Source organism: Halichoerus grypus, chromosome 3, assembly GCF_964656455.1.
Source record: "Halichoerus grypus chromosome 3, mHalGry1.hap1.1, whole genome shotgun sequence".
In the NCBI taxonomy this organism is placed as follows: domain Eukaryota; kingdom Metazoa; phylum Chordata; class Mammalia; order Carnivora; family Phocidae; genus Halichoerus; species Halichoerus grypus.
In genome coordinates this window covers 205,327,133-205,341,989 of record NC_135714.1, presented here as the reverse complement: position 1 = coordinate 205,341,989, position 14,857 = coordinate 205,327,133, and the positions used below count along the sequence as shown (strand labels likewise).

The window sequence follows — 14,857 nt, the reverse complement described above, 5'->3', positions numbered from 1 at the left end:
GGTGTAATTTAAATTGAGAGAAAGGTACTTAATTTATTGTCTTTTAAGGGAGACGAACAGCTACGCAGATGTGTTGGCGACACGAATGTTACAATTAATAGATGCGTCTTCCTGGCCCACACACTTCCTACATGTTGTCCAGGATCGCTGCCATTAAAATGTAAATACCAATTCTGTTTTAATCTATCTTTTTTTAAATATAAACAATACAAGTAAGATTGTTCATTCACTACTGAATATTGAAATCAATAAATCCATTTGAATATTCTTTCTCTTCATCTTAAAACTCATTTATGAAACAAAATGAATATATTAATGGTCTTCAGACAGAAAGAAACTATGCAGAACCAAGCCCCTTTGCATTAAAACGTGATGGATACAAAGGCAACAAAACTATCCATATATTTCAACCTTTGCTCTGTCTTAAATGTTAACTACACAGAATGTATTAAATAAAATGTTTCTTATTTATTCATACAAAAAATATGTTTTGAGGGCCAACTATGTGTCAGGCACTGTTCTAGGTAACCAGTTACTGAACAAACAAGACAGAATTCTCCCACTCTTGGGGCTCACATTTTATAGAGGGAAACAATAAAATTTTTTAAATGTCTATGATTTCTGATCACCATAGGTGGTTTGAAGCAAAATGAAGAAGTTCAAAGGATTACAAAATAATGGATAAGGGAGGAAACAAAGTATAAATCAGCCCCAAAGGAAGTCTGAAATCAGCCCTTCTCAGAAAGAGTTACCAGCCCAGTGTGGTTGGTGCTCGTCGTTGGAAAGGAAGGGAGGGACCCCCCCTGAGCAGCCCGTCAGGTTTTTGTGCGGAGTGGTGTGGGAAGAAGGCATGGCAGGGTTTTAGGATGAGACATGATGTGATCTGAATATAAGTGTAAGAGATCGCTCTGCAGGACTGGTGAGTGGAGGAAGGGAGAAAAGTGAGTTTCAACAGATACAGGACGGTTTCCATGCACACATCAAAAATTCATCTACTGGTCCTCCTGCTGAAATTCTCCATGGGCTTACTCTATTATCTTGTAGTGACCAAGCCCAAATTCAAATTCAGGTTTTATTAGCAATCTAACCACTTGTGAATCAAATTCACAATTTTGGGGATGTTTGTAGATTGGCTCAGGACTGAGTTTCTGGGTGGTCTATGGTGTGGGGAACAGACACACACCCAGAGACTGACCCAGGATGGCTTATTTTACTTGAGAGGAGAAACTTTACTTGAGTGTTTAGCCGTATCAAAGAAGTAAAATCAACCTGTAATATCATAATGGTATCAAGATTTTCAATAGATAGGGTATCAACACATCTGTTTTCTTAGGCAGAATTGCAAAAGAAACAAAAGCAGGTGTTGGGTAACAGGTTCTGTGAGCTCCGCTAACCTGACAGGCTACCAGATAAAGAAGGTGACCCTTATGCTAATGGTTACATAAGAACAAAAGTGTTCCATGGGCGCCTGGGTGGCTCAGTCGTTAAGCGTCTGCCTTCGGCTCAGGTCATGATCCCAGGGTCCTGGGATTGAGTCCCACATCGGGCTCCCTGCCCGGCAGGGAGTCTGCTTCTCCCTCTCCCACTCCCCCTGCTTGTGTTCCTGCTCTCACTATCTCTCTCTCTGTCAAATAAATAAAAATCTTAAAAAAATAAAATAAAATAAAAAAATAAAAACAAAAACAAAAACAAAAAAAAACAAAAGTGTTCCTGCATGTGACACAGGCCAAAGAAACCTCCAGAGAACACGTTTCCTTAAGGATAGACCTTAGAGTTCAAGTTGCTGGCCTTGACTTGAACAGAGCTAGGAGTGGATCTACTTGAATTTAACACTTGGGATGCCTTGAATCAAGTTTTGTTTTGTTTTGTTTTGTTTTTTCCACTTATAAAAGGCAGTTCATATCAATGGTTTATAACAGAAAAGAGCTTGCATTTGGCGTGGTTCCCCAGTTGGGTAGGGGTCTGGGCACCCCACAGTCCTGGCAAAGGACACAGCACTGAGGTCAGGAGTCAGGATGTCAGACTTGGTGTTGAGCCTCTCGAGCTTTGCCTGGCCACCATAAGCAATTTAGTCTTTCAAAGTCTCACTTATACATCCTCAGCGACAAGTTCCTACCTCCAAGGACAGCTGAGGGACTTAAACAATGTAATTCACATAAAGTACCCAGTATACAGGGCTCAAAATATTAGCCATTACTGTGATTGTTAGTAAACCTTAGACTTCTAGAAGTTTGTTTGGCCTCCGTGATACTAAAATTCATAATTTCTTCTTACAAGGAAATAAATTACGGCATGCGGGATAATACAATTTTCTACATTAATTGAGTCTGAGAACTCCTGACTGCAGAGTGCTCAGACATAAAAACTACTGTTGTTTGACACACAGTGTGGATGCGGATGAAGGTCTGCCTGCTCCTCATGCTGAGGGTCAAGAGCATGCTGCGGTCACGTATTTCCACCAAAGATGCTGATGTTCATGGGTCCAGATGCAAGGGCTCTGTTGGCCTGGAACGCAACGGGCTGTCCGACACATCCATTATTAAGTGCTCTGCATAGACGAGTGACTAGCGATCAGGCAGCGTGGTCTGGTATCAGTAGGTGTGTGTGCAAGTAGGTCTCACCCCTCAGCCATAGAAGAAATAGGAACGTGGTTCCTGATTAGATCTCCCATGTGAAACCTCATTTGGGGGACTCCTGGGGGACATTCTCCACTCCTGACCCCTACACACTGTGCCCACTCTTGTCCCTCCAAGGAGCGTGACAAAATCCACAGATTTTGAAATTTCCCTTGGAGGTCACATTGCCTTCACTTGAGAACCTGCCTCTACTTTACATATGTTCTGAACCAGGAGAACAAATGGAAGATGAAGAATCAGTGTTGACATTGATACAGTAACCTCATCAAGCCTCTTTCCATATGTAATGGAATGTAAGATGTCAAAGATGACTCACAGATGACCTTGAGATTCTTTTTTGGAAACATATACTAGAGTTTGCTATCAATTGACAGATTGAAGCCCCTAGAGAAAAAACAAAAAAGTTGGTCAAAATATCTCTTCCAAATTATCAGTCTAGAAATGGGATATGATAATTAGGGCCTAAAGAAAATACTCGGTTGTGATTATATCCTCACTGCCTCTCTGATCCTGTTCATTCAGCAGCGGGGAAGATTCATAGATCAGTCTACTGGGGACTCCATAATGTTCCTGTTGATACGCTTTTCTTTTTCTTTGACAATGACCTTTAAAAGTACTAAATAATATTATTTCATTATCAAATTTTTTCATATTAATTAATTTTTCTGAGTTTATGAAGTATTTATTTTTGAATGAAATTTAAAAATTAATCTAAAATATTTATAGTACTTTGGCATCACATGTTTACCATTCATCTCTAATACATTTTATTTTTATTAGATATATTATGCCTGTAAATGTTTATATAATAAATGAGTAATTGGATTCACAATGTGCTCTTTTGATGTATCTGAGCATTTTTGTTTTTAGTGACATATCAGTATTAGATGACATAGGAAGCAAACAGCAAGATTGATGAAGGAGCCTGGTGGCCTGTTTCAGGCATGCTCATGTGGTCTTTCTGGAGAGAATAAAATGTTTGCATGAACAGGATATCACTCTGGACTAGATACTGGAAAATAGGTGTAAATAGATCAGCATAGAAAGCTTAGAGGTAAATTTCTGAGAAAGGTCATGAGAAATAGTAAGATGAACCATATGAACTTGTCGGTCATTTGACGATTTTTGGTCTACAAAACGCAATTTCGTTCAATTCAATGCAAACCTCTTGAACCAGGAAACCACAGCTGCTCGCCAACACTTACCTGAGGTGTGGTGCATTGCTAATGGAGACCTGGCTGATTATTCCTCTTTCTGTACCATCTTTGCACCTGCCATGACCCCAGCACAGGGCAGTAGAAGCACAGATGAACGAATGCGTGTTTCAGTCATACCTAAGTTCCCTTGGGCTCCTTCGCATAACTAAGTATCTTGGTTTTGTGTCCCTTATCAAACTCTATCCATACAATTTTTTTTGACATATTGGGGCCTCATTGTTTTTGGCTCTCACTTCTTTATCTTCTCCTCAACACTCTAGGGGATGTCCTGTCTTCTTCCACCAGCCCACAGGACTGCACCTGAAGGTAGATCCACCTGTCAGGTGCTGTATGTCATAAAGAGACCAAGCAGTGTGCAACAGCGTGCATTTTCCAAATACTTTTCATGTCTTCAACTTAAATTTCTCCCACTCAAGGCCAGAGGCTACTCAACAGTCCAGAATTTCTCATGCTACCGAGCTTTCTCCCATTCTCATCTCCCCCATCGAAGACACCACCTCTTCTCCTGTCATGGCATCCCCCTTTGCTAAAGCGCTTTCCAATTCCCACAGCCCAGATTTTGCTCCCTGTTTTAGAATTGATAGGTAGCTTTTCTGTAGAGGTTTCAGATCTAATCCAATCAGGACTGACTTTAGTTGTGAACTTGTTTCTCTACCCCATCGCACTGTAAATTCTTCCAGAATGATGACTAATCCATATCTTTCTTTGTATTTGCTAGTACTAAAAACAGTTCCTGAAACAAAGTGGATAGTGGTATTGTTATGTTCTTTAAATGAACTTCTGAGATGTCTGACCAGGCTTAGGTACAGAATTTCTAGCTATAACACAGGCTGCTGATTTTTTTTTTTTTTTCCCTACAAAGAGTTACTAGCCTTTGCCCAATTTTTTAGTCTGTGACTAATATTTTTGAGCATAGTACATTGACTGTTCTAGCTATAAGGCCAAAGAAAAACAAAACAAAACAAAACAAAACAAAAAACGAACAGACCAAGTCACTGATCTTGTGAAGTTTGTAGCTTAGGGCAGTCAGCAGAAAATAAACAAATAATACAAAATATATCAGACAGTGATAAATTCACTGAAGAAAGAGAAAGCAGTGTAAGAGGGAATGCAGAGTGGTAAGGGTTCTGTTTCAGGTGAAACATCCAGGGATGGTCTCTGAAATTCACATTTGAGCAGAGATATGAAGGGAGGACACATCCATGAGTATAAGAAAGCAGAATACCGCACATACAGTGAGCAAAACTAAAACATGGGGCTGAGTGAGGAATCTGTCTGGCAGGGCTGACGAACAGCTAGAGACCAAGTGTGATTATAGTCTGGTGATAAAGGGGGAGAAAAGCAAAACAGAAAAACAATGAGGGGGTCAAGGACCAGGCAATGCAAGACTTCTAGACCTTGATGAGGATATTATTCTTTCATTATACTTTATGATAATCATGCTGTAAGAGCTATAGAAACCACGTGTGATGAGCAATTGTTTCTTAGTTTATTGTGAAATTGACAAGAACACCAATCCCAAATTATCATGAAGATTTTAACTTCTATCAACCTGTGTATATACGCTTGGGGGCAACGTGTGTTACAGGAAAGGGAACTGCACGGAGAATCTAGGTTCAAGTCACAGATCTTTTATTTCATATTCATGGAAACTTGGATCTATTATTCTCTTTGATAATCTTCCAAAATTATTTGTGGAGCACATCTTATGTGCTAAGGTACTAGGCCCAAGAATAATTAATTATCTTCAGGAGGCCTCTAGTCAGGTACTTTGAACAGACTATGGATGAACATCATAGTACTCTTGGTGAGACATTCATCATTTTGAAGACATTCTGAAGTTAGTACTATGCATCAAGTGTCTTTAAAATAAAAACAAGCAGCCAAAAGGAAACTACACTCTGAACTTTTACATATTTTGTGTTCATCCCTGAATGTTTATCTTGTGGGTCATGCAAAACAAAGGTTACATTGAAACCACGGCAGTGATGCTCACATTGCAGCTAGGCTGGGTCCAGAGCAACTCAGCCAAGAGCAGCACCCAGGGAAGCTGCCCAAACTCAGGGACAAGAGAGGAGCAGTCCAGACTCAGTGACTGCCACCCTCCCCCAGGCTCAGGGACAAGAGAGAGGCGGTCCAGACTCAGTGACTGCCACCCTCCCCTGGGCTCAGGGACAAGAGAGAGGCGTTCCAGACTCAGTGACTGCCACCCTCACCCGGGCTCAGGGACAAGAGAGGAGCAGTCCAGACTCAGTGACTGCCACCCTCACCCCGGCTCAGGGACAAGAGAGAGGCGGTCCAGACTCAGTGACTGCCACCCTCCCCCAGGCTCAGGGATAAGAGAGGAGCAGTCCAGACTCAGTGACCGCCACCCTCCCCCGGGCTCAGGGACAAGAGAGGAGCAGTCCAGACTCAGTGACCACCACCCCCCCCCCGGGCTCAGGGACAAGAGAGAGGCATTCCAGACTCAGTGACCACCACCCTTCCCCCGGCTCAGGGACAAGAGAGAGGTGGTCCAGACTCAGTGACCGCCACCCTCCCCCGGGCTCAGGGACAAGAGAGGAGCAGTCCAGACTCAGTGACCACCACCCCCCCCCCGGGCTCAGGGACAAGAGAGAGGCGTTCCAGACTCAGTGACCACCACCCTTCCCCCGGCTCAGGGACAAGAGAGAGGTGGTCCAGACTCAGTGACCGCGACCCTTCCCAGGGCTCAGAGACAAGAGAGGAGTGGTCCAGACTCAGTGACTGCCACCCTTCCCAGGGCTCAGGGACAAGAGAGAGGCAGTCCAGACTCAGTGACCACCACCCTTCCCAGGGCTCAGGGACAAGAGAGGGACAGTCCAGACTCAGTGACCGCCATCCTCCCCCTGGGCCATAATGAGATGTTCCTCGGGACACATTCTACTTTGCAATGTTAATTTCCATCATCTTACCCAACACCCAGCATTACTGGCTCCCTGGTTTCAAAATGAAAGAAGTCCAAAAGAAACAAAAAGCCCCTCACCTTTAGAACTTCAGGCAAGGCTGCTCCTTACATCATTCAGTTATATATTATCGCCACAGAATGCAGAATCTGAGAATTTTCATGACACCTCTGTAGAACCATTTATTCCCGTTAAATAGGAAAGTTGACTTTCCTAGTTGAGCTTCAAGCTTAACACATTAACTATTGTATTTTAAAGGAATGAGGTGTTCTTAATTCTAGCAAAGTTCTAAACAGACCCCTTTTTGCCTTGGCCTCTGCATTCTGATTCCCTAAAATCAGTGGTTCCCAGACTTGCCTACACGTCAGCATCACACAGGGAGCTCCAACCCCTCCCAGTCACAAGTTCTAGTGTTTTCCAGTGGGACTTTATCTACACTGCGAAGGTCCCGCCTAGGGAAGAAGGAGGAGTGGCTTCCAAGCAGGACCGGAGGCATCCCCTAGTCAGGGGAGAAGGATGACAGGCTGCAGTTTTCAAGAGGATGCAGCACCCCCGGGGGACCATTTCAGAGGACAGCAGGGGGGTGAATAGCGAGCAGTCAGAATCTCACCCCTCCTCTCTCAAGCAGCACGCCTTTTCCTACCTAGCACATGTCAGCACCAGAATGCAGATACAAAAAGTCCAAAAAAAAAAAAAAAAATGACTGATTTAGACCAACCTCTGGTAATACATATTTCTAAATAAGCACATTGCATGCATGCTATCAAAGGGGAAACTGGAGTTCTTTCCCAATAATGGTCCCTAAGTTGGACTAAAGCAAAGGTTTATGCATAAAGAGAAACACCAAAGTGGCATTATTATATTTGTCTATTTAAAAATAATCCCATGGAAATGATCCCATGTGTGCAGTGAATCTACCCATAAATTATACCTGCACACAAAAACAGCTAGGTCATCTCGCAAGCTACAATAGTCTCTTTTTCACAGGTCAGAGTAAAAGTGTCACTAAGTATTGTGAATTTTGTTTTATTAGGATTGCCTTTGGCTGCTAGGAACAAAAAGGTTCAATGAATACGGGCTGAAATTAGTGAGTATTTTCTTTTCCTCATGTACCCAGAGGTTGGAAGTGCAGAGAGGCAGAAGGATTGCGTCGGCAACGAGGGTCTGGGCTTGCTGGCCGACGTCTGGAGGGTTCTGTCTCTTGGTGCAAAGTGGCTGCTGAGTCTCAAGGCAGGGGGAAGTGGAGAGGCAAGGTTTCCCATGAGGGCAGCAAGCTGGGTTTTTTTCTTTTAAAAACAAAACAAAACAAAAGCCAAAAAACCCAAGACCAAACCAAAACCAAGGTCATATCTAATGATTTCTGTTCATCCTTCTTTGTGCCTGGCAGGTCACCTGGCCATTCCTACGTCTGAAAGATCCAGGAAATGTCATAGCAGACTCTACCATGAAGAAAAACAAAGGAAAATGGTTTCAGTCCTTTTATAAATGGTATTTGCATAGACAATCCGCAGCATCTGCCACAAAAGGTTGGCAAAATTAAAAATTGAAATTAGTTCCTACCAAAAATATCATCTCAATGGGGAAACAAATCACCTCTCAAACATCAAGCCATTTTTAATATGTTTGGCACTTCTCACCAGGACAGTGTTTAAATATTTTGTTACCTTGTGTTACAGGTAACAAAGGTAACAGTTTTCAGGAAAAAAGAAATAGAAATAAGTTCTTAAAAATTATTTTGGGAATACGTGGGGAGTTAAATAATTAAGGCAAATAAAAGTAAGTGTGAGTATTACTAAAATGATTTTCATGTAGGTAGAAAAATGACAAATTAGGTAAAAGAAAAATAAGAGAATGCATCAGGATATAATGAACCAAAACTATTTGGGTCCTTCTTTATTCTTTCTTCATTCTGCCATAAAAATCAAGGAGATCCAAGGCTTTTGTTGGAGTAGGTGGCAAATTTACAGGTACACTTTAACTGGCTAACTTCCAACTGATTTGTATTTTCATGGGCTTGAAAGCACATTTGGAGAGCTGATCATAAAGAAGAGAAAGAGGTGCATATTCAAGGGGGGAAAAAGGCAATTTTAATTTTAGAAACTAGGGAATAGGTTTAATAAATTACTTGTCCTGTTATCAACTTTTTTCCTAAGGAGATTAGCCGTACCAACATGAAAGGCACCATTTTTCATAGGATTCCACACGCTTCGAGTTAGCAGCCCTAGAATATAAACTCACTAATTCTTCCAAGTGTGTTTCCTAGTCAGTTTTTCTCAGAGATAGGAAGCCACACTCGTTAGAGATAAATGCCCTGTATCTGCTTTACTAAGATAGATATGGGATGTTAACTTCCGCCACTAAATATTGCTGAATATTATTTACTATGCAATACCAAAGATAAACTTCCTATGTTTATTACATCTATTAAAATAAATAACTTATGCCTAGCTTACAAAGATTATTTTGTGATTTAAATGGGCATTTAGCAATGAATAATTTAAACATTTTCGAGGCCAATTTTTATTTTCAACTTTGCTCTACAATTAGGCAGAACATTTGGGCACTTGATTATCCAATTATCTGTGCATTACAGCAAACCCAAAATTGCTTCTGGAGAAGAATGTTGGCACGGCCCAAGGGTATTTCATTAGGTCACCTCTTCAGAGTTGGCGTATCACCTACCCAGGCATGTGTCCTTGTTAGACATTTCATCTTATAAGATAACGTCATTTTATCCAAGCATATGGCTCTGTCCTGAGTTGGCGACACAGGATATCTGCATAGCAAGTAATTATCTGGGAACACAGTACTGAATTAACTGCTAATCAATAATTTTTCAGAGTTGTTATGGAATGCATTATAAGCCCCCAACACCCACCCGCCCATAATTCAGGTTGAAGCCCAAACCCTCGATGTGACTGTATTTGGAGGTGGGGTCTGTAAGGAAGTAAGTTGAAATTAGGTCATAATGGTAGGGCTTTTGTTCAATAGGACTGTTGTCCTTCTAAGAAGAGGATGAGACAGTAGGGGCCAGGCACACACAGAGAGAAAGCCATGGGAAGACACAGGGAGAAGACTGCTAACTGCAAGCCAAGGAGAGAGGTCTCACAAGAAATCAGCACTTTGGTCTTGGGCTTGCAGCCTCCAGAACTCTCAGGGAATAAATTTAAGCCCCCTAATGTGCGGCCCTTTTTATGGCAGCCCAGGCAAACTAATATAAGGGTATGAAAGAGACAATATTTATAGATTTGTGATGCCCATGATGTCAATTGACTGTAGAATACGTGAGTCTTTATTCAGTCGGGATCGATTTGCTTTTATGTTCTCTGGCAAAGTTTTTCCAACTGACTTTGGCTTCGGAGTTATGCAAACGGCAGATACTGAGAACTGTCAAAAGGAAGAAGCTATGGCTCCTTCCCGTTCATAAATATTTCCTAAAAATACTGAGAATATTGTTTACATTTTAGTGAAAAATTGTTTTTATGAAGCCCAAAAGGAAAATTATTCTCTGATTTTAGTAGTATACAATTCTCGGGACACTGGTTTGTGTTTATTCCACCAACTTTCTGACTATGTGAGGACAAGAATGGAAGGATAGAAGCCTGGGGGCCTTCTTGGGTTGGGGATTGTTGGAGTTGGACAGGAAGGAGGAGCAGTGAGCACACCAGGAGACGACAATGGAGCTTCGGGAAACTTCCGGTGATGACAAGGTCTTCTTCAGGATCAGGGAGTGAGTGGCCAACGTGCTCGTTGTCGGGCAAGCTGTTGCAGCTAATGTTCTCTGCTGCTCTGTGCACGACCCAAACTTGATCCTTCACTTCCCCAGCTTTTAAGACAGGGAAGGTTTCCTGGACCAGCCATCTGGCACAGGAGAACCCGGGGAGAGGTGTTGGTGATTACGTTGGGTTTTGGTCTGTTTTGGTCTGTTGTCTACAAATCGCCAACGTTCAGCCTGAGAGTCAAGGACCGTTAGTCTTGGGAAAGCTGAGGTGGACGGTTCACACTGTTACTGCTCAACATGGTCAAGTCCATCCTGAGCAGCAGAGATGTGTTCTGTCTGCCCGTGAAGCCTGCTGGAGTTGGGGGGGCGGGTGGTTCACAGCATCAAAAGACCCTCTGCCACACTTGCTGATCGTGGAAGCATCACAAAGCATCTTGCTGATGAGGATGACACACGTGTATGTTTTCTCTCTCTGAATTTTCTGGGTCCACACTATGTCCTGCCCTGTCTTCTCTGGATGGTGGTCCTCAGTGTGCCCTTGGGTGTGCCATCTCGTTTGGAGACAAATGCAGAGATCCACCCCTCTCTTGGTGCTCTTTCCTGCCTGGTCTCCCCATTCCCTAAATGTTCCCACTGTCAGCATATCCTGTCCTTCCAGGGACTGCTAATCCCCAGTCCATCAAAGGTGGGTACTCCAACCTTTCCTTCACATTTCTTCGGCTAATTGTTTAGTCAGGGTCATAGAGGAGCAACGAGCAGAGAAATACTAATTTCCATCGGTAATTAGAATTGCGCCCTCTTCTTTTCATGCATTGTGAAGAATTCACTTTGGAGTGTAAGAAATTCCAGTAAAACCTGCATTACTTTCATTTTGTTATTGTTATTAAGAACAGCACGTGCTGAAAACACTTATAATAAGGCATTCCAAACATTCAATTTATTTACTACAACTATTTCTCATGCAATGGGCATGTTTTCTTCCACACGCTTCCAGATTAATTTATGGTTCTCAAAGACACGGAAGAACAGGTTTTTTTTTTTAAGTATCTGTAAGATTTCCTTAGTTTTGAAATAAAGGGAAATTTACAACCACATTTAAATACACGATCTTCACTGGTAAAGATAATTTTTATCTCAGTTGTAGCAGAAGCCAGCTTTAAAACCCTGAGTACATTATTTAATCTTCATGAGAAACAAAGGTGATAAGATTGGGTAATTGTTAATGTCCCTTCTGGTTTTATATTTTTGTGACATTCTGAAGTCTTAGATTTAGAATTTACCAAAAAATATGAGCCGTAGGTCTTGGCTTTCCCATGATTAATAAATTTTACAAAAACATTGTTTTAGGACCATCTCAAAGAAGGTACACAGTTCCTTGATGGGTAACATCAGCCAACCTCCCAAGTCCCAAAGACCCCACACAAAGACGTGTCTGCGGTGTTAGCTGCCCTCCCGTGCATTCCAAAGATCATCAGCCACGATTATCCGTGCCCCAACATCACTGCTGCCCTTTGAAGGATTGCTTCCTACCTGGCTCTTCATTCCACTTTCCATGCTGCAGCCAAAATAATGTTTCTAAACCTCAGACCAGGTGGTGGCCCTAACTCACTTGAAATGCCTCTGGCGATTTCCATTCTTAATCCAAATTCTTTTGTTTATGTAGGACGCCTGGCATGATCTGGACATTACTAACACCTCTGGGTCATCTTTCTTCACGCCTTTCCTTGCAATCCACCATCCAGGCTACAAGTTCTTTCAGTAACTGATGGTACCTCTTCTTCGCAGTCTTCCTCACTCACTGCAAACATCGTATCCACCCTGCCTCTCGTGTCTCCAGTTCAGTTCATTGCTGATAATCTACTTTCAATTGCACTTGCGCTGGGATAGCCTGCATCCTGGGATAGCCTGCATCTCTCTATTCTCTGCCGTACCACTTGTCACTGTGCATTTTATTTATCTTTTGTGCTTACTGTAAGCTCTGAGAGGGTCTATCGTATTGCCTGGTAAATCTCCAGTAGCTATCCAAATGACCAAGGCACAGTAGATGCCCTTCAGAATTATTTTATTTAATTTTATTTTTTTAATTTTAAATATTTTATTTTTAAGTAATCTCTACACACAATGTGAGGCTCAAACTTACAACCCCAGGATCAAGAGTCACCTATTGTACTGACTGAGCCAGCCAGGTGACCCTCTTCAAAATTATTTTCAATGAGTGCCACAGAAGCTGATATTTATGCATGGTTTTATAATCTATACTTGCTACTCACCGCATTTCAAATGTACTTGCTCACTCATGAAACGTTTTCCAACTCCTAACTGACCTAGGATCCAGGATGGGGTGGGTGAGTTTAGATAAAGTGTATATTTTATTATGTGAAAAGACAAAATAATTTTGTAATAAAAACAATAATGAGGTATTTCATGAATAAGTAAAATTTGTGTTTACAAAATGAGTTTTAATATCCCCTGGGGCCTTTTATGAAATGTAATCACTTTTAGCCCTTTTCTTAGATTGAGAGCAAATGAAAAAAATACACAAGTTATAGATGGAAAATAAAAATACTGTTTTCTTTACTTATAAAATGCATCTATTTTTTCTGGAAATGTATCCCTATGTTTTCGTGATAATCTCTTAGTTAAAATAATATACTGCCAAATAAGAATTTGGGTTGAATATAATACTTAATTCTTGGCAGTAAAAATGATTGCCCACCAGCACCAAAGGCTTTTTATACTTATGGACTCTTTTGAAAAATAAGTGCTCTTCAGATGTACTTTAGACAATCAGCACACTGAAATATTTATATGTAAAACTAACATAAGATAAAATACAAACAGGGCAAGAGCAAGACATCAACTCTGAAGCTCTAACCACGCAGAGGGGAACTATGACAGGTTTCTAAACATCCACATAAGAACATATTTGTTGTACACCCAAACTTCAAAAAGCACTGAAAAGAAGGTAGGATAGAGGCAAGGTATAATTATCCTTTCAGAAACATAGCATGTTTGCATGGTTTGTTTCATATCACCCCCCACGGGTTGTCACAGTGGATATATTGGAATATGCCCAGAGAAACTGCCCATTTCTTCAAAATCTGTGGTCCCTCTTCTCTGATGATGCCATTGCCGTTGTTCTTGGCGGGCATGAGCCAGGCAGGGTCATGCAGGACACAGCTAGTAATGCAGAACACGTATTACTGACTGTTCTTTTATTTCTGTAAACCGTATCCACAAGTAGATGAGAAAACCATCAGCTGCTTTAGCAGGTACTTTCTCTTCTCTTCCAAAAGCACGTAGGGAAGTTCTTTTTATAAACGTGCTCAATGAATACAGCTAAATCCTAAAATTATGTTCACCCATAGTTATACATCGAGACAATAATTTCTTAAAATTTCAGTAGATAATTTGTGGATTATATAAGCTAATATCCCTGCCTTTTAGTGAGCATGATTTATCAGGAGTAAACTTTTACAACATACCATGTCCTGATCCCATTGGTGTGCATTATCTCCCTAATCTACTTGTGACAAGGTCATACAATTTCTTTTTTTTTTTTTTTTAAAGATTTTATTTATTTATTTGAGAGAGAGAGAATGAGAGAGAGCGAGTACATGAGAGGGGGGAGGGTCAGAGGGAGAAGCAGACTCCCTGCCGAGCAGGGAGCCCGATGCGGGACTCAATCCAGGGACTCCAGGATCATGACCTGAGCCGAAGGCAGTCGCTTAACCAACTGAGCCACCCAGGCGCCCTAAGGTCATACAATTTCTGTTTGGCACGGGAAATACACTAGGTTGCTGAAGTCTCAGTCATTATAGAATATTTATTTGGATTTTTGAAATTATTACTCCATTGATTAGGAGTGATACGATCAAGATGGCGGCATAGGTCATTCCCGATCTCAGTCCCTTTCACGAGAAGCCCCACCAGCAACTATCCATAGATAAGACACCATTGGGAAAATCCCTGAACACAAAGCTGAGGCTGAAGCACCTTTTGGACCACTTCCAGACCGAGAAGAGCTGCATTTTTTTTTTTTTATGAAAATAGAAAAAAAAATCCTAAAATATGTATATAACCACAGAAGATTCCAAATAGCCAAAGCAATCTTGAGAAAGAACAATGTTGGAGGCATCACCTTTCCTGATTTCAAACTATACTACAAAGCTATAGTGTTCCAGGAAGTGTGGTACCGTCAGAGAGACATAGAGATCTGTGGACCAGAATACAGGGAGCCCAGAAGTCAACCCACATATCTGTGGTCATCTAATATTTTACAAGGGAGCCAAGAACACTCAGTGAGGAGAGGACAGTCTCTTCAGCACATGGTGCTGTGAAACTGGGTACGTATATGCA

General features: G+C 41.6%; 1 protein-coding gene across 2 annotated transcripts in view; it reads right to left on the bottom strand.

Annotated features, from left to right (window-relative positions):
- Positions 1-14,857, bottom strand: part of CSMD1 (CUB and Sushi multiple domains 1) — a 2,059,737-nt gene that overhangs the window by 410,362 nt on the left and 1,634,518 nt on the right. The window lies entirely within an intron of this gene.